Source organism: Pleurodeles waltl, chromosome 9 (assembly GCF_031143425.1).
Source record: "Pleurodeles waltl isolate 20211129_DDA chromosome 9, aPleWal1.hap1.20221129, whole genome shotgun sequence".
Classification (NCBI taxonomy): Eukaryota; Metazoa; Chordata; class Amphibia; order Caudata; family Salamandridae; genus Pleurodeles; species Pleurodeles waltl.
In genome coordinates this window covers 587,296,578-587,320,903 of record NC_090448.1, presented here as the reverse complement: position 1 = coordinate 587,320,903, position 24,326 = coordinate 587,296,578, and positions in this window count along the sequence as shown.

The following is a 24,326-nucleotide window of genomic DNA, read 5'->3' as shown; positions in this document are numbered from 1 at the left end:
CTATCCATTGACAACTCGTCTCGCACTCTCCACATCCCCTGCATCGCTGCCTTGTATTCATGGTTGGACACATTTGTCTTTTCCAGGAAACGCTTCCACTTTCTGTGATCCAACGCTTCCTTGACTTGGTTCAATACCACATCCGCTTTGGTAGCATTCACAGTGTCTATTACACCAAGGGCATTGGGGCACGCAGATTGCACGACCATGTTGACGAACACTTCGGTGCTCTCCTCATCTTGCTCTTGGAAATCATCAGTCGTTATTGGGGATGGGTGACGAGATAAGTAGTCAGCTGAGTTGTTCACCCCTGGTCGACAGACTACGGTAAATCGGTATAGCTGAAGCAGTACAGTCCACCGCTCTATTCGGGGAGGCGCCAGACGGGGACTTCCGGCAAATAGTGAGACTAGAGGCTTATGATCAGTCACCACTTGAAATTCTTGTCCATATAGATACAAATGAAAATGTTTGCACGCCCAACGAATCGCTAAAGCTTCCCGTTCTATCTGGGCATATCGTGTTTCAACTGAAGACAACGCCCTGCTGGCGTACGCAACCGGGACCCACTCCTGCTGGTTCTGTTCCTGGAGAAGAACGGCACCAAGACCCACTGGACTTGCGTCAACTACCACCTCGGTACGTCGGTGAGGGTTGAAGTAGGCCATGGTTTACTTATCCAGCAACGCAGTTTTGATGGCATTAAACGCCTTGTCTACTACTGGGCTCCATTCCCACTGGTGCCCTCCTTTGGTGAGCTGTCTGAGGGGTTCCGCCATTGTAGCAAGTTGCGGGATGAACCTTCTGCAATACGTCGCCATGCCCAGGAAACTTCTTACCTCCGTGGGATTTTTAGGAATCGGTGCTTGACGAATGGCATCAGATTTACGCGGGTCCACTTGTAGACCATCTTTGGAGAAGACATAGCCAAAGAACTCCACCGACGTTTGATAAAACGCACACTTCTTCTTGTGGAGTGTTAGCCAGGCCTCTGCTAACCTCTGCAGCGTGGCCCTGAGATGGCGATGATGTTCCTCTCTGGTTTTTGAGTGTATGAGGATGTCATCACTTAAATTGATCACTCCAGGCAGTCCTGACAGCGTCTCTCTGATTGCATTCTGGAATACCTCCGCTGCCGAGGATACCCCAAAGCTCAGCCTTTTATACTGCCGTGCGTTGAGAATGTGGTAATGTTCCGGCTATTGGGATCCAACTCCAGCTGATGATACCCAGCATTGAGGTCCAATTTCGAAAACCACTGCGCCCCATTCTGGTCTGCTATAATGTCATCCATTGTATGCGTTATGTGTCTCTCCCTCCGGATGGCCTTGTTGGGTATGCGCATGTCAACGCAGAGGCGGATGGCTCCTGGCTGCTTGGGCTTTGGTGCTATCACCCCACGGTGTTGGTCCCTCCACCTTCTCTATCACTCCCAGGTCTTCAAGCAGTTGCAACTCTTTTTCCATCACCGGCCGCAAGTGGAACGGCACACGTCGGTGTCTTAGTGCGACTGGAGTGACACCTGAGTCTATGTGCAGTTTGATGCTTTTACCTTTGAGTCGTCCCAACCCTTCGAAGAGCTGCGGAAACTCGCTGATGAGATGTTCAACATGGGAGTCATATACCTGTCGTGCGAAAAATACCAACTCCAGCTCTTCCGCTGTGTGACACCCCAACAGGGTGCCGCGGTCTCCGGTCACCACGTAGAACTTCGCTTGTGTCGATACTTGTCCACTAGTTACTGCCACTTCCACCGTGCCCTTTAGAGGAAGCGGCTCTCTGCCTCCGTAATTGTACATCTTGGTGGTAGTTGGGGTAAGCAAAGGTGTAGGGGTCAACGGTCGAAATAGGGTGTCATCCATTACGTTGACGGATGCTCCCGTATCTATGAACACTGTTGCAGACTTGCCGTTGATCTGTATGTTGCTCATGGGTGGCGGTTGCTTCTTCTGTTGTCTCCCACCAGTGAATGAGATTACAAAGATGTCTTCGTCCTCATCTTCCTCAAAGACTGGATTTCCTTGGGCCGTAGTTTCTCTGGAGTCATCAGTTTCTTTGATTACACTCCTGACCTTGGCGTCCTTCCCTTCCTGTTCTCCTTGCCTGCCTCTCCCTGACTTGCACACTTTCGCAAAGTGATTATTTTTGCCGCATCGATTGCATGTTTTTCCTTTCGCCGGGCACCCCATCGTTGTTTTGTGTTCATACCCGCAGCTTCCGCATGTACATTCACCCGGCCTAAACGAGTTCGGCCTGCGTCCTTGCAATTGTCGGGTTTGAATGGCATCTATCTGTTCTTCCTTCACCTGGACTGGACGTGTGGTTGAAGCAGCAGCCAACGATTGTCCTCTCACTGCCGCCATGGTGTCCGCCCGGACCGCTGATAGTTCTTGTGAACGTGCCAGAACCAGGATGTCGTCATGGGAGATGCCTTGCTGGCGTAAGATGAGCTTCCTCAATGCATTTGACTGGCATCCCTGAATAATCTGTGCTCTAATCTCCTCTTGTTGATTGAGCCCTACACACAAGATTGCTAACTTCCTCAGACGTGCATAAAACATGTCCACTGACTCAATATCCGTTTGTTGCGTCTGTCGGAGTTTAAAACGTTCATAGTCTGAGTTCAACTGTGGATCAAAATGTTTATTTAGGGCTTCAACTGCTGCATTGAAATCCGGCTTAACTCCTGTGTCTGGGAGTGAATCAAATAGCTCTTGCAGCTCGTCTCCTCCCATCAGCAGCATGAGGGATCAGCGCACTGCCCCATCTGTTTCTCTAGTGGCGCAGAAATAGTTTTCTAAGCGATTTAACCATAGGCGCCATCTTGGGGCTGCTGTGGCTGGGTCAATCAGTTGACTAAATGGGGGCAGCGCAGTGACTGAGGAGTGAGCACTGGCGCCCACCTGCACGGGCAGCTGTGGGTTTTCCTGTGGTGGCGCACTCATTGTATCTTGTCTTTTGTGGTCACTTTGCTGCTGGTGTCCTTCTTGTCGTCCCTTATTTTCCCAATGTGGTTTTTACTTTATTATGTTGTGGCAGTACAGTGCACGAGCTATTTGTGTCCCTTTAAAAATAAAAATAAAAAATCTTTGTTGGGGTGGTTTAAGGCTGTTCCTACGTGTCTTGTCTTTGAAGAGGCTATTTTATGTTGCTTTGTCACCAATTTTTTTTTCATGTGAGGCTTCTTTACTTTTTCTTTCCTTTGTTTTGTCTTTTTTTTTTCTCTCTCTGGGGCTCCTCCCCCACGTTTCCATTCCCTACTAATCCGGGGCTCCAGCCCCTCCGGCTCCGTGCCGCGCTCCCTCCACCAGGGAACGCAGCCTGAGCTCCCCGTTGCCGTTGCTAGGCAACGGGGTGTGCACGTGTACCTTCGAGCGCGCACCTCCCCACGTGGTATTTCAGGGCCACCGCCCTAAGCACTGCGCTGAGTTCAGCGCCAGAGGCAGGACCGCCTTACCCTTCTTTTTTTTTCTTCACAGGCTGCGGCGTGGCACCACAAGGCATTGGGCACCCAGCCGGCTGAAGCAAGGCAGCGACCACCCTCGCTGGGCCGCTCTCATCGACCGTGGAGGCGGGGCTCACCTTACTGGTAAGACGCGCAACGCGCCACCTTCCAGGACTGTCCCGATACACCTGGGCTGGCTTTCTGTTTTCCTGTGAAGGTCCGGACAGCGCGGCACGGGATTGCCGTGGCTTCCGAGCTCCTTCCAGTCAGCGCCACTCGCTTGCTCATGTGATTCTCGTGAGACGCGGGGTTTCAGAGGCCCACTCATCGCCAATGTAGAGGGCCATGTGGGACCATGTAAAATAACACTCGCGCTCAATGGTTAGTGGTGCTGGGGAGAACTGCGTCAGCGCAGCCCCGACTTTATTTTATACCCTCGGTTCCGCGCTCTGCCCGGACGCGCGGAACAGGATACAATGTATGGGAGAGTCCGGATGGCTCTCTACAATACCTAGGCCCTCGGTTCCTAATGTTCTTGATTTGGCTTATCGGAGACATAAAGGGTTCATGAAAACCAAAAGGAGAATACTTCCAAAAAATGTAGTTTCCTGAAACTGAATGTCTTGTAGAACAAACTGGCTTCCCGTGTGTCATATAAAGTTACAGGGGTCACCTAACACCCAGCCTGATCATTTCACAAGAGTGATCCAATGGCCCCTGGCTCTGCAATAGAATAGATTTTGCCAGCTTTCCGGATGGGCAGTGTCTGATATTCGTTGTGGATGACTTTAGCAAATATCCAGAGTTGAAGTTCAAGCAATCCACTTCAGCAGAAGGTGTGATGCCAAAAATCAAAAACATGCTTGCAATACATCGGTTACCCCACAAAATTCACACAGTTAATGTACCTTCATTTCAAAATCAATGAATGTTAGAGATCGTAAAATAAAATCCACAGTGACCTCTGGCTAATGGAGCGATTGAAAGGTTCATACGCTCGCTAAATAAAGTAATCTGCATATCAGAGCTAGAGAAAGATAACTTCAAGTGGGCTCACAACAAGTTCTCGAGGGAATACTATAAAACATTGTGCATTCTCACAAGGTGCACACCTGCTGTTTGTAAGGCAGCACCTTGATGCCATTCCCTGTCATCCTATGTGGACCCCAAATGCTTTGTGATGGCTGGTGCCACAATGAGACGTAACAAAGCAAACCAACGAATAAGCCGCAAGCGGAGGCCAAAAAGCAGACAATAGAGTGGGGAACACTGTATTGGTAAGTGACAAGATACGGGGAACCAAGTTCAAGCTCCTGTCTGATCCCATGCTGTGGGTAGTAATCTAAGTAAGAGGGACTTTGGTGTCAGTGCTTTGAAGCAGTACTGCAATGGCTTGCAACATGTCATGGTTTAAGAAGCTGCAAGGAAACTCACCAATGATCGATACTCTATCCCTAGAGAATGCCAGTGACTCAGTGATGTCATGTCAAGTAATCATAAGATGGCTAAACTTTCAACCACCATACCAAAATATGCCATACCTGAGTCTTCCTGTGATACTGCAAGCAGTAATTTGCAACCCACAAAAGTAAAACCAGGTTGGACAACCATCTCTGCGTACTAAGGCCTGATCCTACCCTGTCACAGTGAAACAAGACTTTGTAGTCTAATACCTACCTCAATACCGAGGATCGTTTGTTTGCTAGACTTTTTGCATCTGATAACATCTATACGGTTTTGTGTTGTCCTATTTACTCCAGAAATATGTTTATTTTGCTTTAAAGTTTTGGAGGAATGTTGTGTGCACAGACTAAGCCATTTGCAGTGCTCAATGAGGTGACCCCTGCACGACCCTTCACATTGGTCTCGCACCAGCCGCAGCCCGTCCTTTAGGGTGGAGGGGCCACGCCCCTCCACCTTTTGCTCCTCAAGAAGAGTGCCGTTCAGGCTGAGCAAAGGTCAGCCTGACAGACACTCTTCATTTTCAGATCAGGCAGCCAGGAGTGGGACATGCGCGATTTGCACAGACTCCTGGCTGCCTGAGCTGAACTTTGCTGGGCTGAAGAGGTCACAGCTTCTATCAGCGTGACCTCCTCAGATCAGAAAAGGAGCTTCAAGGCCCTTCCCCTTTGTGATGAGGGGAAGCATCACCCATTGACACCGACCTGGGCGCTTCAGGTTTAAGCTCTGAAGCACCCAGGGCTAGTGTCAATCAGTGACACCTCATCACAGAGTGGGGAGAGATCAGAAGTCTCACTGACCCCATACCACTCTGTGACGAAGTTGGGACTGCTGCCTTCCCTCATTGGCTGACCTAAGGTCAGCCAGTGAGGGAAGGTAGCAGTCCCAACCCTCCTGGGACCTCTGAGCTGCAGTTAAGTGAGTGTGTGTTTTTTAAATGAATGTGTGGTGCGTGCGTGTATGTTTGAATGTTGATGTGTATTGTGAATGGACTTGCGTGCATGTGTGAATGAAGGAGTGTGAGAGTGCATCAGCAATCGTCATAAATAAAGTTGCGTCCGCAAATCAAGGTAGTTCTGTGCAAGAATGTTCGTTAATCATTAGACAATACAAGTAAATGTTTTTTACATAATGATGGCCTATTTACCAAAAAATACTTTTGGTTCTGCACAAAACTACCCATGGAGGGCCATATTTACAAGAAAGTCGCACTTCGGTCCTGATGCGTCACTTTTCTAGCGTTGCACCTGCACCACCTAACAACACCATGGTTGTGCCGTATTTCAAATACAGCACACCATGGCGGTCGTTAGGACAATAGTGTCAACATTTTTTATGCTATTGTGGCGCTTTGTTCACTAGCATCAATAATTTTGACGCTAGTGCAGCAAAGCACTGGGAAGCCCATTGATTAAAATGGGTGCATCATTTTAATACGTGCTCTGAGCAGGCGTTAAAAATGATGGAAAAAATGAAGCATTTAAATGTTGTAAATTCTACTGGACCATTTTTTCAGGCATCCCTGCATCAGATCGCCCCTCTTGTATACATTATGCCTCGTGCAGTCATTATGTGGAGCAAGGGTTTACAAAGTGGTGCAATGCAAGCATTGTGCCACTTTGTAAATACGGGGTGGGAGAAAGTCCTCCTTAATACTGCCTTAGCATAAAAAAATGATGCTAGGGCAGCACAAGGTGGAGCTAGGGTTTGTAAATATGCCCCGTAATGCGGAAAAAACAAGGCGGTATGGTGACTGTTGCCTGTTACACAAGATCATAGAGATTAAAGGCCATTTCAATGTCATGGTCAAACTCGAATCATGTCCACAACTGCACTTTCCGTGGCACATAACACGGTGCACTGATGTCGTACTATGAAGTCACAAGGGTGCTAATAAAAGAGGAGCTAGAGAATATCATCATTCTTAGTTAGGGGTACATAGAACATGTTCAACACAGAGCGATGTAGAAGGTCGAAATGTAAATGTGCCAGAGCAAACAGAGAATCTGACTTTAAGGGTCCTTAATCGTCAGGTCCTGTTAAAAAGAACGCAGAGATAAAAAAAAATGAATGTGGAGTTGAGTAAGTATAACTGGTGCTCAAGTAAAGAGTCACATAATCAGGTCGAGGTCACGCTATTTAAAAATGCAAAAAAAGTACTACTACCTCCTACACCTAGGCATCACATTTGATAAACTGGGTTCCTGGGCCAACTGCAGGAAGATGAAGAGAGTACACCTGACCAAAACAACGACGGCACTTCGACTCTTCTCCAAAAGGCTTGGGGGGATTACACCACCCAACATGATAAAGATCTATAAAGCCAAGTGTATTCCGGCCGTTACGTACGGGGCAGGAATTTGGGGACATACAAACTGTGATCTAGTGCAGACAGTGGAAAATGACTTCCTACGGCATCTGTTGAGGGTACCAAAAGGCACCTCATCGTATGTCACACATTCCGAACTCGGGGTTCCCTTTATTACAGACGTGATAAAGATCCAGCCACTACTATTATGGCATAAAGTCTGGACTTCGGAACACACCAGTTTTAATAAGGCTATCCTGACCGATTGTACGAAATCACTATATACATCAAGGGTACCATGGCTAAAATACATCATGACCTTCTTCGAAAAAATGGGCAAGCAAGACTATTATACCAACCCAGTTTCCTTACAGAAGATATCCAGGAAGGACCTGAGTATCCTGGCATTAAACTATCTAGAAGACACACGATGGGAGGGGGAATCAAAAAAAACCTCAGTCATTCATAATCAAATAATTTTGACGGCTGAGGGTATGCAGCCGTACTTGGTAAACATGGTATCTCCTCGCTACCGCTACGTTCTCACAAGATTTAGACTAGACACATTCCACCGTCTAGTTTCATTTCCAAGTATGAATGATTGGACCACTGTGTTAAATCCATGTCCCTGTGATGCAAAAACACCCCAATCTACAATTCACGTGGTTTTATTCTGTAATTTTTACGCCTATCAGAGGAAGCGTTTAGTCGCTCCACTTCTAAGGACAATTAATCTACCCCAGTGTCGCACAGCTTACGCCTGTCTCCAGTCATTATCTTCTTTAGAGATGTGTGGAATCCTAGCTAATTTTTTATGTTCTGTATTAAAGATAAGGAAATCTATGGAGGAGGCGATCGAATTGTAACTCATTGTGATAGGGCTTCTATTTTATTTTTATTTATTGACATATTAGACTGTTTTTATTGTAGGCTTTTAAATCTTTTTATTATTCTTACCATTTTTATCTTATCTCCTTGACTTTTTCTTATTAGTGAAATTGTATGTATGCATCATAAATGGAGTTCTTTTATGACTGTTATGTCTTTTATGACTTGCTGAAAGTCGAATAAAGATTTTGTACTACTACTACTACTACCTCAATCGCAGCGAGGAGGTCTGAGGAAGACTAATTAAATTAAATTAAATTAATCTGTACTTGAGCCATGCTCCACACAGTGTCAAGTAAGTGATGGCATCCCACGGGCTGCTGAAATAGAAAACAGCAAACAAGAGCCATGACGGTGCTAGTAAAAGGTAAGTGATGAGCGGGCTAAAAGCCCCTTTTTGTAGACGTTTCTTTTTCAAATACAATAGATCGTCGCCATAGCGACAGGGAATGTGCTCTGCCTGCAAGCTCAAACTACACAGCCAGATAACAGGCTTGCGGGAGACGGTTACTAATTCCAAATGGGCTTTCTCATTTTGGTTTTCATAGACCTACAGCCAGATAGATGAGCTATTCGGTGGAGTTCCCTAAAAACGCAACGATATGTAAGCATAAAGCAATGCTCACAAACAAACATTAGTGATTCTCAAGCAACGGGAGAATCCCATTTGCTAAAACCTACAATATGAATGTATACAGAAAAATCAAATTTCATTAAAGTGTTAGCACCATGTCAGAGGTGGTGCACGTATTTGTAAATTAGGGTAATTGGCGTTCAACATGAAAGCAATAACTTTACCCAGTCGAGAACGCGCTAAAGAAGTGGCAAATTGTATCTCATCACATCAGGACTGTGTTGCTAACAGGATACAGAGAAAATTGAGAGTTGCAGAGGCAAATAAGGAGGAAAGAAGAATGAGCAAGAGGAGAGGAGAGAGGGGAATATAGGGAATTAATAATGCTCTGAGCAAAAGGAACATGAACATTTTCAATCAAAATGGATCCCCAAAGGTATTTTGTATATGTTAGTACTTGAGGTAAACCCCAACTTGGAGGCAAACCTTATCTCCACTCATGCAGGGCTTTGCTGTCACTGCACCACCTACCTCAGGAACTGTCAGAACTTTGGGTCTGATCCAGAGTTAGTGGACAGTACTCAATCTGTCAAGGTGGCAGAGGACATTACTTACGCCATTCTGATGAACTACCATCTGCCAAATTTAAAGATTACTTCTGGTCCAGCAGCAATCTCTGTAACTCGAAGGAACCACTGGCATGGCAGTGCTGTCAAGGTACAAAAAGTTTGGTGGTCCACCAAACTTTACCAAAGTTTTTGTTTCTTAAAAACAAACCCCCAAAGTGTGAATTTGTGATTGAAACATAAAAAAACCTAATGACCACCACAACCAGGGAAAATGTTTCCATGGAAGTGGGGGGAAATATTTATTTTTATTTTGACTCTCACCATCATGCCTTACCTGCCACAATGGGTTAAAAAAGGACATCACAACATCCACCCTAAATATGGCAGACACTGTAGAGTCCTTCCTCTGATGGCCCCTGGTCCTTCAAGCTATTGGAGGAAGCTTTTGGAGAGCTGAGCCAAAAAGTGCTCTGTTGACTGAAAGATGGTGGTCCTCCCGACCCTAAATAGGGAGCGTGACCCATCAGTTTGGAGGGCAGGGTACTTCATTGCAAACCCTGCCAACATCCAAACCAAGCACTTTGAATCATTTTCTATATGTGTTTCCAAATGTACGGTGTTATATTGCTTCTTGCACTTCTTTACAGCATGTGACATTTCAGTTGTGGACCAGAGAGCGCTTTAGAACCTTTCTGGCTGATATAAACAAATTTGAACTATTGCCTGCTAGCTGGTTTGTTTTTAGAGTGCGGTTTGTTGGATCATCATCCCCTGAGTAGTGTTGCTTTTTTAACTTGTTCATTCATACAAACAGCACTGTAGAGAGCAATTGTTTGTTCTTAGCACACCCACCTTCCCAGACACAGCCTTTGTGTAAAGCATTCTTCTCACAGCAGGGGGTACTGAGGCTGGTTCAAAGCAGAAGCGCTGACAACAGAGGCACAAAGAGGTGTGAAATTTCATCACTCCAACCTTTCTGACACAGCAACAAGAGACAAAGAACAGGCCTGGCCAATAAAGTTTCTCAACTTGACCAACAGGAACTACTGCCTCACCCTCATGCCTACCATCTGTCAAGGGACAGTGCTGAGAAAGAACGAATATGCACCAAATTTCCAAAGGTAGTTCTGTCTCCACCTCTCCCCCTTCTCTGTCTGGATCACCACCTCCATTTCACAGGAATGCAGGATATCCATTTCTATTGTCTGAAGTGCCTCTTTTCACTCCTCATCTTATGCCATTTTTGACATGCTAAACAGGGCCCTCCAAATGGATCCTTTTGATAGGGTGAGCTAAACTTTAAGGGAGACATATGAAAAAAAACCTGCTTGAGCACATGCAGGATTCCAATGTTCTCATTACTTACACTTATATTGTCCCACGTTGTCACAAGGATACTGTGTCTTTCAATTGTTGCATAAATCTCTTGATAGTTCTCAAACTATGCACCCAGTCATTAATTTACAGTTCCATCCCCTAAGCTAATCAGCTAATCTTGCTGAAACGGTGGTTAGGTGGTACTGGAGCCGTGGACTGAATCTAGAATCTGTCAAAAGTATCTAGTAGATCACTATATCACATGTAATAATGTTGTTTTTTTCTAAAGTTTCATCCTCAGATTTTATGCTATATGTAAAAGCCTCCTCTATCTTCCTGAAACTCAGCATGAAAACTAGGCATGAAAACTAGGCCTGGGCAGAGCTCAGGAAGTTCCATTCTGCAGAATTCTACGGAGTTGTTTTGAAACTCTGTGGAGTTTCGCAGTGGCGGAGCGGCAGGGCGGTGGAGCAGCACCCTGTCCTGAATGCGCCCGATCTCGGAAGTGCTAATCAGGGTCGGGCCACGGTAACCAGGTCAGACCCTGCTTAGCCCGTCCGAGATCTGGCGCATTCAGGATGGGGCTGTGTGCTGTAAAAGCTGCAGTTTCAGGTCTCTTGTGCACCAGCCTGCCCTGTGGGCAGGCCAGTGCACAAGAGGTCTGGGCTGGCAGGTGCACAAGAGGCACCAGTGTGCACATAAGAAGAAAAAAAACAGAGAGCTTACCTGGGTCCTCCCAGGGGGATCTCGTTGCCAATGGCCTGGCTTTCTGCCTCCCTTTGCCCCCTGGCCTGGTCGTGGCCTGCACTGTTGGTGGTCGGAGGGAGGCCTGGATCCGGGGCTGCTGGGCAAGCATAGTGAGCAGCTCAATGATGTTGGGCCTAGTGCTCACTGCAGCCCAGTTATGGGCCACACAGCCCGAGCGCAGGCTGTCTGCGCTTATGCTCTGTGGCCCATAACTGGACTGCAGTGCACACACAGTGAGCTCATACTCCGCTGCCGGGGCTAGTGGAGTTTTTGGGTGAACTTCACACTCCAAACGGAGAGTGGAGTGCCAAAAACTCCATTAGCTCCACCAGCAGAGCAGAGCTCACTGCCCACCTCGGATTAAAAACAGCCTTAAGTTAAAACTTCTGATTGTCACCTGTCTTTCCTTTCACTCAATTACATTGTCCTACTTCCCATCCCTGCACTCATACTTTCCCAGAACACAGTCTACTCTGTCACATGTGTGTTTGCCTTAATCTCTATTATGAAAAAGTACAGATGATGGATGAAATGCTGAACAATGCAAACATTCAGTGCTAGTGACAGATCTGGGTTTAATCCATTCTTTCTTACCCACCACACCACCCCAGTGGACCCATACATAAGGAAATCAGTCTTGACCCTGCTCCACATGAGAACAGTCCTCCCTGGACCAGAAACAAGCATCCTGGGACCCGTTTCAAGGTTTCAAGGTATCATCCCTCATCACCCAGGCTAGCTTAAATCCAGTGGCACAAAAAGCACGGGGCCCATGTCTGGGCATACCCTTCCCACGTAGTGTGACAAAAGCAAAAAGGACAGATGATGGATGCAATGCTGAAAAATGCAAACTTTGACCCCCAATCACAGATCTGGGTTTAATCCATTGTTTTCTTGCCCACCACGCCACCCCAGTTTGGACCCAGTCCTGTGCAAATCAGTCCTAACCTTGCGTCCCATGGAAACAGTCCAGCGCCTCCCTGGACTGGAAACAAGCATCCTGGGACCGGCATTGGTGTATCACTCACATCAGCCAGGCTACCTTGAATCTAGTGGCACAGTGGGCATGAGACCCACGTCTGGGCATACCCTTCCCACTGGGTCCAAACTGGAATTGTATGGGTAGCAAAAAATGATGTACTTAGGCCAAGATCTCTCTACTGGGTGTGAATGCTTGACATTGTTCAGCATTCTGTCCATCACTTGTTTTTTTGCATTTGTTGCCTTAAGTGGGACGGGCATGCCCTGACATGAGTCCCATGCTCCCAATGCCCCTGGAGTTAAGCTAGCATGGCTGATGAGGGATGATACCCTGAACAGGGTCACAGGATGCTTGTTTCTGGTCCAGAAAGGACCTGGCCTGGCGGTTTTGGCTTGTTCCCATGGGAAGCAGGGTCAAGACTGATTTGCTAGGGCTAGGTCCAAACTGGAATGGTGTGGGTAACAAAAAAACGATGGATTTAGGCCCAGATCACTGTACTGGTGGTAAATATTTGACATTGTTTAGCATTACGTCCATTGCTTGTTCTTTTTGCATTTGTACCTCTAAGAGGGACAGGTATGGCCAGATGTGTGTCCCTTGCTTCCCTTGCCACTGGAGTCAAGTTAGTTTGGCTGATGAGGAGTGATACACAAAAGTCTGTCCCAGGATGCTTGCTTCCTGTCCAGGGAGGTCCAAGGCTGGCACATCAGGATGGACTGTTACCAATGGGAGCAGGGTAAAGATTGATCTGCATATAGCTGGATCCAAAGTGGAATGGCACAGGTAGCAACAACCAATGGATTTAGGCCAGGGGTCTGTACTGGATGTGAATGTTTAATATTGTTCAGCGTTCCGCCCATCAATTGTCCTTTTTTGCATTTGTTGCCCTAAGTGGGACGGATATGCTGGGGGTGGGGATCCCATGCTCCCCATGCCACTAGAGTCAACGCTAGCCCGGCTGGTGAGGGATGATACCCTGAAACCGGTACCAAGATGCCTGTTTCCATTCCAGGGAAGACCTGGCCTGACTGTTACCAATGGGAGCAGGATCAAGACTGATTTGCTTATGGCTGGGTCCAAACTGGAATGGCATGGGTAGCAAAAAACTATCATTTCAGGCCCAGATCTCGGTACTGACAGTGAATGTTTGACATTGTTCAGCATTGTGTCTATCACTTGTTCTTTTGGCTCCATGGGGAGCAGGGTCAAGACTGATTTGCATTAGCTGGGTCCAAACTGGAATAACATGGTTAGCAAAAAACTATTAGCTTCATTTACAAGGCTGGTGGTGCAGGGCAGCACAGCAAGTGTTTTGCTGCTCTGACCTGCAACACCGGGAAAGGGCAGAAATGCATACAGATACATTGCATTTCTTTCCTCTACCCCTGCGCTGGCACACAAGTTGCTGTCATGTGCCAATGCAGGCACCCTTGCACCATGGTGCAAGGGTACTTGCATTGTGGGGATGATTGTTTTTGTGCAGGAAGGGACACCTTCCTGCACGAAAACAATGGAGGCAATTTCCACCTTCTATGTGTGCTGCAGAATGCAGCAAACATAAAAAGCGGAAAAAATGGGAGAAATAAAGATCTTTCTCCCCATCGTGTCACTCTTACGCCACCCATGGGTGGTGTAGGCTTTTGACGCATTCCCAGATTTACAAGCCTTGTAAATCTGGGAATGCATCAAAATCAATGGATGTTGCTTGAAAACACCCATGGAAACACCTCCCTGACACAAAGTAAGGCAATTCAGCGACTTCTGCTCCGTTGCCTTACTCCATACCAACAATGCCATGAAAAGCCATGCAAAGTGGTTTTCCATGACCTTGTAGATACGGGTCAACAGCCGGCACTACTGGTGCAACGGCAGCGCAGGAAACTAACTATAGGCCTTTGGATTTAGGCCCAGATCTCTGTACTGATGATGAATATTTGAAATTGTTCAGCATTCCATCCTCCACTTTCTCTTTATGCATATTTCACCCTAGGTGGGACGGGCATGCCTAGAAGTGGGTCCTGTGCTCCCCATTCCACTGGCGTCAAGCTAGCCTGGCTGATGAGGAGTGATACCCTAAAACCGGTCCCAAAATGCTTCTTTCCGGTCCAGGCAGGACCCAGCCTGGCAGTTCAGGTTTGACTGTTCCTATGGGGAGCAAGATCAAGCCTGATTTGTATATGGCTGGGTTGAAACTGTAATGACATGGGTAGTGAAAAAAGGATGGATTTAGGCCCAGGTTTCTGTACTGATGGTGAATGTTTGATATTATTCAGCATTCTGTCCATCACTTGTTCTTTTTGCATTTCTTGCCCTAAGTGGGACAGTTATGCCCAGACATATGTCCAGTGCTACCCATCCATGATAACTGAGTCAACCTAGTCTGGCTGATAAGGGGTGATGCCCCTAAATCAGTCCCAGAATGCTTTTTCTGGTTCAGGGAGGACCAGGCCTGGCAGTTTGGGTTGGACTGACTTGCATATTGCTGGGTCCAAACTAGAATGGCATGGGTGGAAAAAAAACAATGGATTTAGACCCTGCTGTCTGTACTGGGGTGAATGTTTGACATTGTTCATCAATCCGTTCATCACTTGTTCTTTTTGCATTTGTTGCCCTAAGTGGGGCAGGTATGCCCAGACAAGGGCCTTGTGCTCTTCATACCACTGCAGTCAAGCTAGCCTGGCTGATCAAATCAAATCAAATCAAATCATTAACATTTATAAAGCGCGCTACTCACCCGTGCGGGTCTCAAGGCGCTAGGGGAAAAAGGGGGGTTATCGCTGCTCGAACAGCCAGGTCTTTAGGAGTCTCCGGAAAGCGGAGTGGTCCTGGGTGGTCCTGAGGCTGGTGGGGAGGGAGTTCCAGGTCTTGGCCGCCAGGAAGGAGAAAGATCTCCCACCCGCCGTGGAGCGGCGGATGCGAGGGACAGCCGCGAGTGCGAGGCCAGAGGAGCGGAGGAGGCGGGTGGGGACGTAGAAGCTGAGGCGTCTGTTGAGGTATTCCGGTCCCTTGTCGTGGAGGGCTTTGTGTGCGTGGGTGAGAAGTCAGAAGGTGATCCTTTTGCTGACTGGGAGCCAATGCAGGTGTCTCAGGTGTGCGGAGATGTGGCTGCTGCGGGGTATGTCGAGGATGAGGCGGGCTGAGGCGTTTTGAATGCGTTGCAGGCGATTTTGGAGTTTGGCTGTGGTCCCGGCGTAGAGGGTGTTGCCGTAGTCCAGGTGGCTCGTGACGAGGGCATGGGTCACGGTTTTTCTGGTGTCGGCGGGGATCCAGCGGAAGATCTTGCGGAGCATGCGGAGGGTGAGGAAGCAGGCGGAGGACACGGCGTTGACTTGCTTGGTCATGGTGAGAAGAGTGTCCAAGATGAAGCCGAGGTTGCGGGCGTGGTCTGCGGGGGTCGGTGCGGTGCCGAGGGCCGTGGGCCACCAGGAGTCGTCCCAGGAAGACGGGGTGTTGCCGAGGATGAGGACTTCCGTTTTTTCAGAGTTCAGCTTTAGGCGGCTGAGCCTCATCCAATCTGCAACGTCCTTCATACCCTCTTGTAGGTTGGTCTTGGCGCTGGCGGGTTCCTTGGTGAGGGAGAGTATAAGTTGGGTGTCGTCGGCGTAGGAGGTGATGATGATGTCGTGCTTGCGTACGATGTTGGTGAGGGGGCTCATGTAGACATTGAAGAGTGTTGGCCTGAGTGATGAGCCTTGGGGTACGCCGCAGATGATCTCGGTGGGTTCTGAGCGAAACGGAGGGAGGTAAACTCTTTGGGAACGGTTTGAGAGGAAGGAGGCGATCCAGTCCAGGGCCTGTCCTTGGATTCCGGTGGAGCGGAGGCGGGTGATTAGGGTGCGGTGACAGACGGTGTCAAAGGCAGCCGAGAGGTGGAGCAGAATGAGGGCGACTGTTTCACCGTTGTCCATCAGGGTTCTGATGTCGTCAGTGACTGAGATGAGGGCGGTTTCAGTGCTGTGGTTGGTTCTGAATCCGGTTTGTGAGGGGTCGAGCAGGTTGTTGTCTTCCAGGAAGGTGGTCAGCTGTTTGTTGACGGTCTTCTCTATTACTTTGGCTGGGAAAGGCAGAAGAGAGATGGGGCGGAAGTTTTTCAGGTCGCTCGGGTCAGCCGTAGGTTTCTTTAGTAGGGCGTTGACTTCGGCGTGTTTCCAGCATTCGGGGAAGGTAGCAGAAGAAAAAGAAGAGTTGATGACGGTCTGGAGGTGCGGGGCGATGATGTCGTCGGCTTTGTTAAAGATGAAGTGCGGGCAGGGGTCCGAAGGGGCGCCAGAGTGGATAGAGTTCATGATGGATTTGGTTTCTTCCGTGTTGATGTGGGACCAGTTGTTGAGGGTGATGGCCGTGGATGCCGGTTCGGTGGTGTTTGGTTGGGTCTGGTGTCCGAAGCTGTCGCGGAGGTCGCTAATCTTGCGATGGAAGAAAGTGGCGAGGGATTCGCACAGATCCTGTGAGGGCGTGATGGCGTTGGCATTGGCGCTGGGGTTGGAGAACTCCTTGACGATGCTGAAGAGTTCTCTGCTGTTGTGTCTGTTTTTGTCCAGTCTGTCGGTGAAGAAGTTCCTTTTGGCAGCGTGGATCAGGTGGTGGTGTTCGCGGGTAGCGTTCTTGAGGGCGGTCATGTTGTCAGCGGTGCGGTCCTTGCGCCAGGCTTTCTCAAGGGCGCGACAAGTTTTCTTTGATTCTTTGAGGGTGTCAGAGAACCAGAGAGGTTTTTTGGTGTTGGTCTGTCGATGCGTGCGTTTGAGGGGAGCAAGGATGTCTGCGCAGTTGGAGATCCAGTTTGTGAGGTTGAGGGCTGCATCGTTGGGGTCGGTGGTGAGGGTGGGTTGGTTGGTGGCGAGTGCGGAGAAGAGTTGCTCTTCGGGGATCTTGTTCCACTGTCGACGAGGGATGGGTTGGGTGCGGAGGTGGCGGGTCTCGCGTCGGAATGTGAAGTGGACGCAGCTGTGGTCGGTCCAGTGTAGGGCGGAGGCGTGGCTGAAGAAGACGTGTTTGTTGGCGGAGAAGATGAAGTCAAGCGTGTGTCCGGCGATGTGGGTGGCGGTGTTCACCAGTTGTTTGAGGCCGAGGTTGGCGAGGTTGTCGAGCAGGGTGGTGGTGTTGGGGTCGTTGTTTTGTTCCAGATGGAAGTTGAGGTCACCTAGGAGGATGTAGTCCGGCGAGGCGAGGGCGTGCGGGGAGATGAAGTCGACGATGGCGTCGCTGAAAGGGGTGCGTGGCCCGGGAGGACGGTAGATGAGGGATCCTCTGAGGGTGGTCCTCGGATCGGTGCGAATCTGAAAATGCAGGTGTTCAGCGGCGAGAGGGGTGTCTTCGGTGGAGGTTGTGACGCTGATGGAGTCTTTGAAGACGATGGCGATACCTCCTCCTACCTGGTTGGTGCGGTCTTTTCTGGAGATCTTGTAGCATTCGGGGATGGCAGTGGCGATGTCAGGGGCCAAGGAGGCGTTCATCCAGGTCTCCGTGATGAAGGCGACGTCCGGTGCTATGGAGTCCAGGAGGTCCCAGAGTTCAACGGCGTGTTTGTGGACGGAGCGAGCGTTGACTTGGATGCACTTGAGGTGGTTGATGGCACGTGGGCTTGTGGTCGTGGTTGTTGCGTGGTGGAAGGTGCGTTTGCAGGAGTTGCAGGCGAAGGGTCCATGGGTGCGTTTGGGGTGAGCTTGGAAGCAAGTGTTGGAGCGTCCTGGGTTGAGGGCGTGGAGGGTGGTGGGGTCGTAGCGGGTCAGCGGGGCTTGGGAGAGCTGGGGACCAGGGGTCGTGGCGCTGGGCACGGGAAAGGCGCGGACGGGCGCAGACGGGCTTGCCTCTGGCGCGGGCGCCATATGAGGTAGGAGGGGGGGAGGGGTCAGGTGGGGGCGAATGGGAGCTGGGGGGCGGGGGCGCGCAGGAGGTCGCGGCGGGAAAGCGCGAGGGAGGGGGGGGACAGGTAGAGTGAGAAGAGCTGGGGGAGGGGGGTTTAAGGGTGGAGGGGGGTGAGTGTTAGGAGGTTTAGGAGATAAGGGAGAAAGATAGGAGTAGGGTTGAGAAGATAGGGGAGGGGGGGTTGTAGAGGTGGGTGAGGGTGAGAGGTAGAGTGAGAGGATAGGAAGATAGGTAATAGAGGGGGTGAGGGAGGGGGGGAGAGATAGAGAAATAGATAGAGAAAATGGATAGATAGGGAAATCGATAGATAGGGAAATAGATAGAGAGATAGGAAGATAGGAGGAGGTGGAGAGTGAGGGAGTTAGATAGTGGGATAGAGAGATAGAGAGATAGGTAGATAGGAGGAGTGAGGGAGGTAGATAGTGAACGGGTTAGATAGGGGAGATAGAGAGGGGGATGCGAGTGGGGGAGGGGGATGAGGCAGGAGCAAGAGGGCAGGCGCGGGGAGAAGAGGACGGAGGAGGCAGAAGAGCCGAAGGCAGAAGACAAGAAGAACAGAAGACAAGAAGAACAGAAGAACAGAAGAACAGAAGAACAGAAGACCGGAAGGAGAGAAGAAAGGAAGATCAGAAGACCGGAAGGAGAGAAGAAAGGAAGACCGGAAGAACACAGAAGAACACAGAAGAACACAGAAGAAGATACAGAAAACGAAGAACAGAGGGCAGAAGACCACAGAAGAAGATGAGGAAGAAGAGAAGAAGAGTGAAGACGGGGGAAAGAAGAGTACAGAAGAAGATTACAGACGAGGAGCGAGGAGGAAGAACAGAAGAACAGAGAAGAAGAAAAGAAGAAAAGAAGCAGGAGAGAGGGTGAGTAGCGCGGGGCAGAGCGAGGGGCTGGGAGGGGGGGGTACTTACTGTGAGGTGGGTCTCAGGAACTCAGGAACCTGGAGGAGCTGCAGCGGCAGGGGGAGCGACCTACCCTTGGGTCAAGGGTCGCTACCACTGTCGCGCAGCGGCCGCCATATGAGGTAGGAGGGGGGGAGGGGTCAGGTGGGGGCGAATGGGAGCTGGGGGGCGGGGCGTGCAGGAGGTCACGGCGGGAAAGCGCCAGGGAGGGGGGGACAGGTAGAGTGAGAAGAGCTGGGGGAGGGGGGTTTAAGGGTGGAGAGGGGTGAGTGTTAGGAGGTTTAGGAGATAAGGGAGAAAGATAGGAGTAGGGTTGAGAAGATAGGGGAGGGGGGTTGTAGAGGTGGGTGAGGGTGAGAGGTAGAGTGAGAGGATAGGAAGATAGGTAATAGAGGGGGTGAGGGAGGGGGGGAGAGATAGAGAAATAGATAGAGAAAATGGATAGATAGGGAAATCGATAGATAGGGAAATAGATAGAGAGATAGGAAGATAGGAGGAGGTGGAGAGTGAGGGAGTTAGATAGTGGGATAGAGAGATAGAGAGATAGGTAGATAGGAGGAGTGAGGGAGGTAGATAGTGAACAGGTTAGATAGGGGAGATAGAGAGGGGGATGCGAGTGGGGGAGGGGGATGAGGCAGGAGCAGGAGGGCAGGCACGGGGAGAAGAGGACAGAGGAGGCAGAAGAGCCGAAGGCAGAAGACAAGAAGAACAGAAGAACAGAAGAACAGAAGAACAGAAGACCGGAAGGAGAGAAGAAAGGAAGATCAGAAGACCGGAAGGAGAGAAGAAAGGAAGACCGGAAGAACACAGAAGAACACAGAAGAAGATACAGAAAATGAAGAACAGAGGGCAGAAGACCACAGAAGAAGATGAGGAAGAAGAGAAGAAGAGTGAAGACGGGGGAAAGAAGAGTACAAAAGAAGATTACAGACGAGGAGCGAGGAGGAAGAACAGAAGAACAGAGAAGAAGAAAAGAAGAAAAGAAGCAGGAGCAGGAGAGAGGGTGAGTAGCGTGGGGCAGAGCGAGGGGCTGGGAAGGGGGGTACTTACTGTGAGGTGGGTCTCAGGAACTCAGGAACTCAGGAACCTGGAGGAGCTGCAGCGGCAGGGGGAGCGACCTACCCTTGGGTCAAGGGTCGCTACCACTGTCGCGCAGCGGCCGCCATATGAGGTAGGAGGGGGGGAGGGGTCAGGTGGGGGCGAATGGGAGCTGGGGGGCGGGGGCGTGCAGGAGGTCGCGGCGGGAAAGCGCGAGGGAGGGGGGGACAGGTAGAGTGAGAAGAGCTGGGGGAGGGGGGTTTAAGGGTGGAGGGGGGTGAGTGTTAGGAGGTTTAGGAGATAAGGGAGAAAGATAGGAGTAGGGTTGAGAAGATAGGGGAGGGGGGGTTGTAGAGGTGGGTGAGGGTGAGAGGTAGAGTGAGAGGATAGGAAGATAGGTAATAGAGGGGGTGAGGGAGGGGGGAGAGATAGAGAAATTGATAGAGAAAATGGATAGATAGGGAAATCAATAGATAGGGAAATAGATAGAGAGATAGGAAGATAGGAGGAGGTGGAGCTTGAGGGAGTTAGATAGTGGGATAGAGAGATAGAGAGATAGGTAGATAGGAGGAGTGAGGGAGGTAGATAGTGAACGGGTTAGATAGGGGAGATAGAGAGGGGGATGCGAGTGGGGGAGGGGGATGAGGCAGGAGCAGGAGGGCAGGCGCGGGGAGAAGAGGACGGAGGAGGCAGAAGAGCCGAAGGCAGAAGACAAGGAGAACAGAAGACAAGAAGAACAGAAGAACAGAAGAACAGAAGAACAGAAGACCGGAAGGAGAGAAGAAAGGAAGATCAGAAGACCGGAAGGAGAGAAGAAAGGAAGACCAGAAGAACACAGAAGAACACAGAAGAACACAGAAGAAGATACAGAAAACGAAGAACAGAGGGCAGAAGACCACAGAAGAAGATGAGGAAGAAGAGAAGAAGAGTGAAGACGGGGGAAAGAAGAGTACAGAAGAAGATTACAGACGAGGAGCGAGGAGGAAGAACAGAAAAACAGAGAAGAAGAAAAGAAGAAAAGAAGAAAAGAAGCAGGAGCAGGAGAGAGGGTGAGTAGCGCGGGGCAGAGCGAGGGGCTGGGAGGGGGGGTGTACTTACTGTGAGGTGGGTCTCCGGAACTCAGCAACTCAGGAACCTGGAGGAGCTGCAGCGGCAGGGGGAGCGACCTACCCTTGGGTCAAGGGTCGCTACCACTGTCGCGCAGCGGCCGCCATATGAGGTAGGGGGGGGATGGGTCAGGTGGGGGCGAATGGGAGCTGGGGGGCGGGGGCGTGCAGGAGGTCGCGGCGGGAAAGCGCGAGGGAGGGGGGGGACAGGTAGAGTGAGAAGAGCTGGGGGAGGGGGGTTTAAGGGTGGAGGGGGGTGAGTGTTAGGAGGTTTAGGAGATAAGGGAGAAAGATAGGAGTAGGGTTGAGAAGATAGGGGAGGGGGGGTTGTAGAGGTGGGTGAGGGTGAGAGGTAGAGTGAGAGGATAGGAAGATGGGTAATAGAGGGGGTGAGGGAGGGGGGGAGAGATAGAGAAATAGATAGAGAAAATGGATAGATAGGGAAATCAATAGATAGGGAAATAGATAGAGAGATAGGAAGATAGGAGGAGGTGGAGAATGAGGGAGTTAGATAGTGGGATAGAGAGATAGAGAGATAGTTAGATAGGAGGAGTGAGGGAGGTAGATAGTGAACGGGTTAGATAGGGGAGATAGAAAGGGGGATGCGAGTGGGGGAGGGGGATGAGGTAGGAGCAGGAGGGCAGGCGCGGGGAGAAGAGGACAGAGGAGGCAGAAGAGCCGAAGGCAGAAGACAAGAAGAACAGAAGACAAGAAGAACAGAAGAACAGAAGAACAGAAGAACAGAAGACCGGAAGGAGAGAAGAAAGGAAGATCAGAAGACCGGAAGGAGAGAAGAAAGGAAGACCGGAAGAACACAGAAGAACACAGAAGAACACAGAAGAAGATACAGAAAACGAAGAACAGAGGGCAGAAGACCACAGAAGAAGATGAGGAAGAAGAGAAGAAGAGTGAATACGGGGGAAAGAAGAGTACAGAAGAAGATTACAGACGAGGAGCGAGGAGGAAGAACAGAAGAACAGAGAAGAAGAAAAGAAGAAAAGAAGCAGGAGCAGGAGAGAGGGTGAGTAGCGCGGGGCAGAGCGAGGGGCTGGGAGGGGGGGGTACTTACTGTGAGGTGGGTCTCAGGAACTCAGGAACTCAGGAACCTGGAGGAGCTGCAGCGGCAGGGGGAGCGACCTACCCTTGGGTCAAGGGTTGCTACCACTGTCGCGCAGCGGCCGCCATATGAGGTAGGAGGGGGGGGAGGGGTCAGGTGGGGGCGAATGGGAGCTGGGGGCCGGGGCGTGCAGGAGGTCGCGGCGGGAAAGCGCGAGGGAGGGGGGACAGGTAGAGTGAGAAGAGCTGGGGGACGGGGTTTAAGGGTGGAGGGGGGTGATTGTTAGGAGGTTTAGGAGATAAGGGAGAAAGATAGGAGTAGGGTTGAGAAGATAGGGGAGGGGGGGTTGTAGAGGTGGGTGAGGGTGAGAGGTAGAGTGAGAGGATAGGAAGATAGGTAATAGAGGGGGTGAGGGAGAGGGGGAGAGATAGAGAAATAGATAGAGAAAATGGATAGATAGGGAAATCGATAGATAGGGAAATAGAGAGATAGGAAGATAGGAGGAGGTGGAGAGTGAGGGAGTTAGATAGTGGGATAGAGAGATAGAGAGATAGGTTGATAGGAGGAGTGAGGGAGGTAGATAGTGAACGGGTTAGATAGGGGAGATAGAGAGGGGGATGCGAGTGGGGGAGGGGGATGAGGCAGGAGCAGGAGGGCAGGCGCGGGGCGAAGAGGACGGAGGAGGCAGAAGAGCCGAAGGCAGAAGACAAGAAGAACAGAAGACAAGAAGAACAGAAGACCGGAAGGAGAGAAGAAAGGAAGATCAGAAGACCGGAAGGAGAGAAGAAAGGAAGACCGGAAGAACACAGAAGAACACAGAAGAAGATACAGAAAACGAAGAACAGAGGGCAGAAGACCACAGAAGAAGATGAGGAAGAAGAGAAGAAGAGTGAAGACGGGGGAAAGAAGAGTACAGAAGAAGATTACAGACGAGGAGCGAGGAGGAAGAACAGAAGAACAGAGAAGAAGAAAAGAAGAAAAGAAGCAGGAGCAGGAGAGAGGGTGAGTAGCGCGGGGCAGAGCGAGGGGCTGGGAGGGGGGGTACTTACTGTGAGGTGGGTCTCAGGAACTCAGGAACTCAGGAACCTGGAGGAGCTGCAGCGGCAGGGGGAGCGACCTACCCTTGGGTCAAGGGTCGCTACCACTGTCGCGCAGCGGCCGCCATATGAGGTAGGAGGGGGGGGAGGGGTCAGGTGGGGGCGAATGGGAGCTGGGGGGCGGGGGCGTGCAGGAGGTCACGGCGGGAAAGCGCCAGGGAGGGGGGGACAGGTAGAGTGAGAAGAGCTGGGGGAGGGGGGTTTAAGGGTGGAGAGGGGTGAGTGTTAGGAGGTTTAGGAGATAAGGGAGAAAGATAGGAGTAGGGTTGAGAAGATAGGGGAGGGGGGTTGTAGAGGTGGGTGAGGGTGAGAGGTAGAGTGAGAGGATAGGAAGATAGGTAATAGAGGGGGTGAGGGAGGGGGGGAGAGATAGAGAAATAGATAGAGAAAATGGATAGATAGGAAAATCGATAGATAGGGAAATAGATAGAGAGATAGGAAGATAGGAGGATGTGGAGAGTGAGGGAGTTAGATAGTGGGATAGAGAGATAGAGAGATAGGTAGATAGGAGGAGTGAGGGAGGTAGATAGTGAACGGGTTAGATAGGGGAGATAGAGAGGGGGATGCGAGTGGGGGAGGGGGATGAGGCAGGAGCAGGAGGGCAGGCGCGGGGAGAAGAGGACGGAGGAGGCAGAAGAGCCGAAGGCAGAAGACAAGAAGAACAGAAGAACAGAAGAACAGAAGAACAGAAGACCGGAAGGAGAGAAGAAAGGAAGATCAGAAGACCGGAAGGAGAGAAGAAAGGAAGACCGGAAGAACACAGAAGAACACAGAAGAACACAGAAGAAGATACAGAAAACGAAGAACAGAGGGCAGAAGACCACAGAAGAAGATGAGGAAGAAGAGAAGAAGAGTGAATACGGGGGAAAGAAGAGTACAGAAGAAGATTACAGACGAGGAGCGAGGAGGAAGAACAGAAGAACAGAGAAGAAGAAAAGAAGAAAAGAAGCAGGAGCAGGAGAGA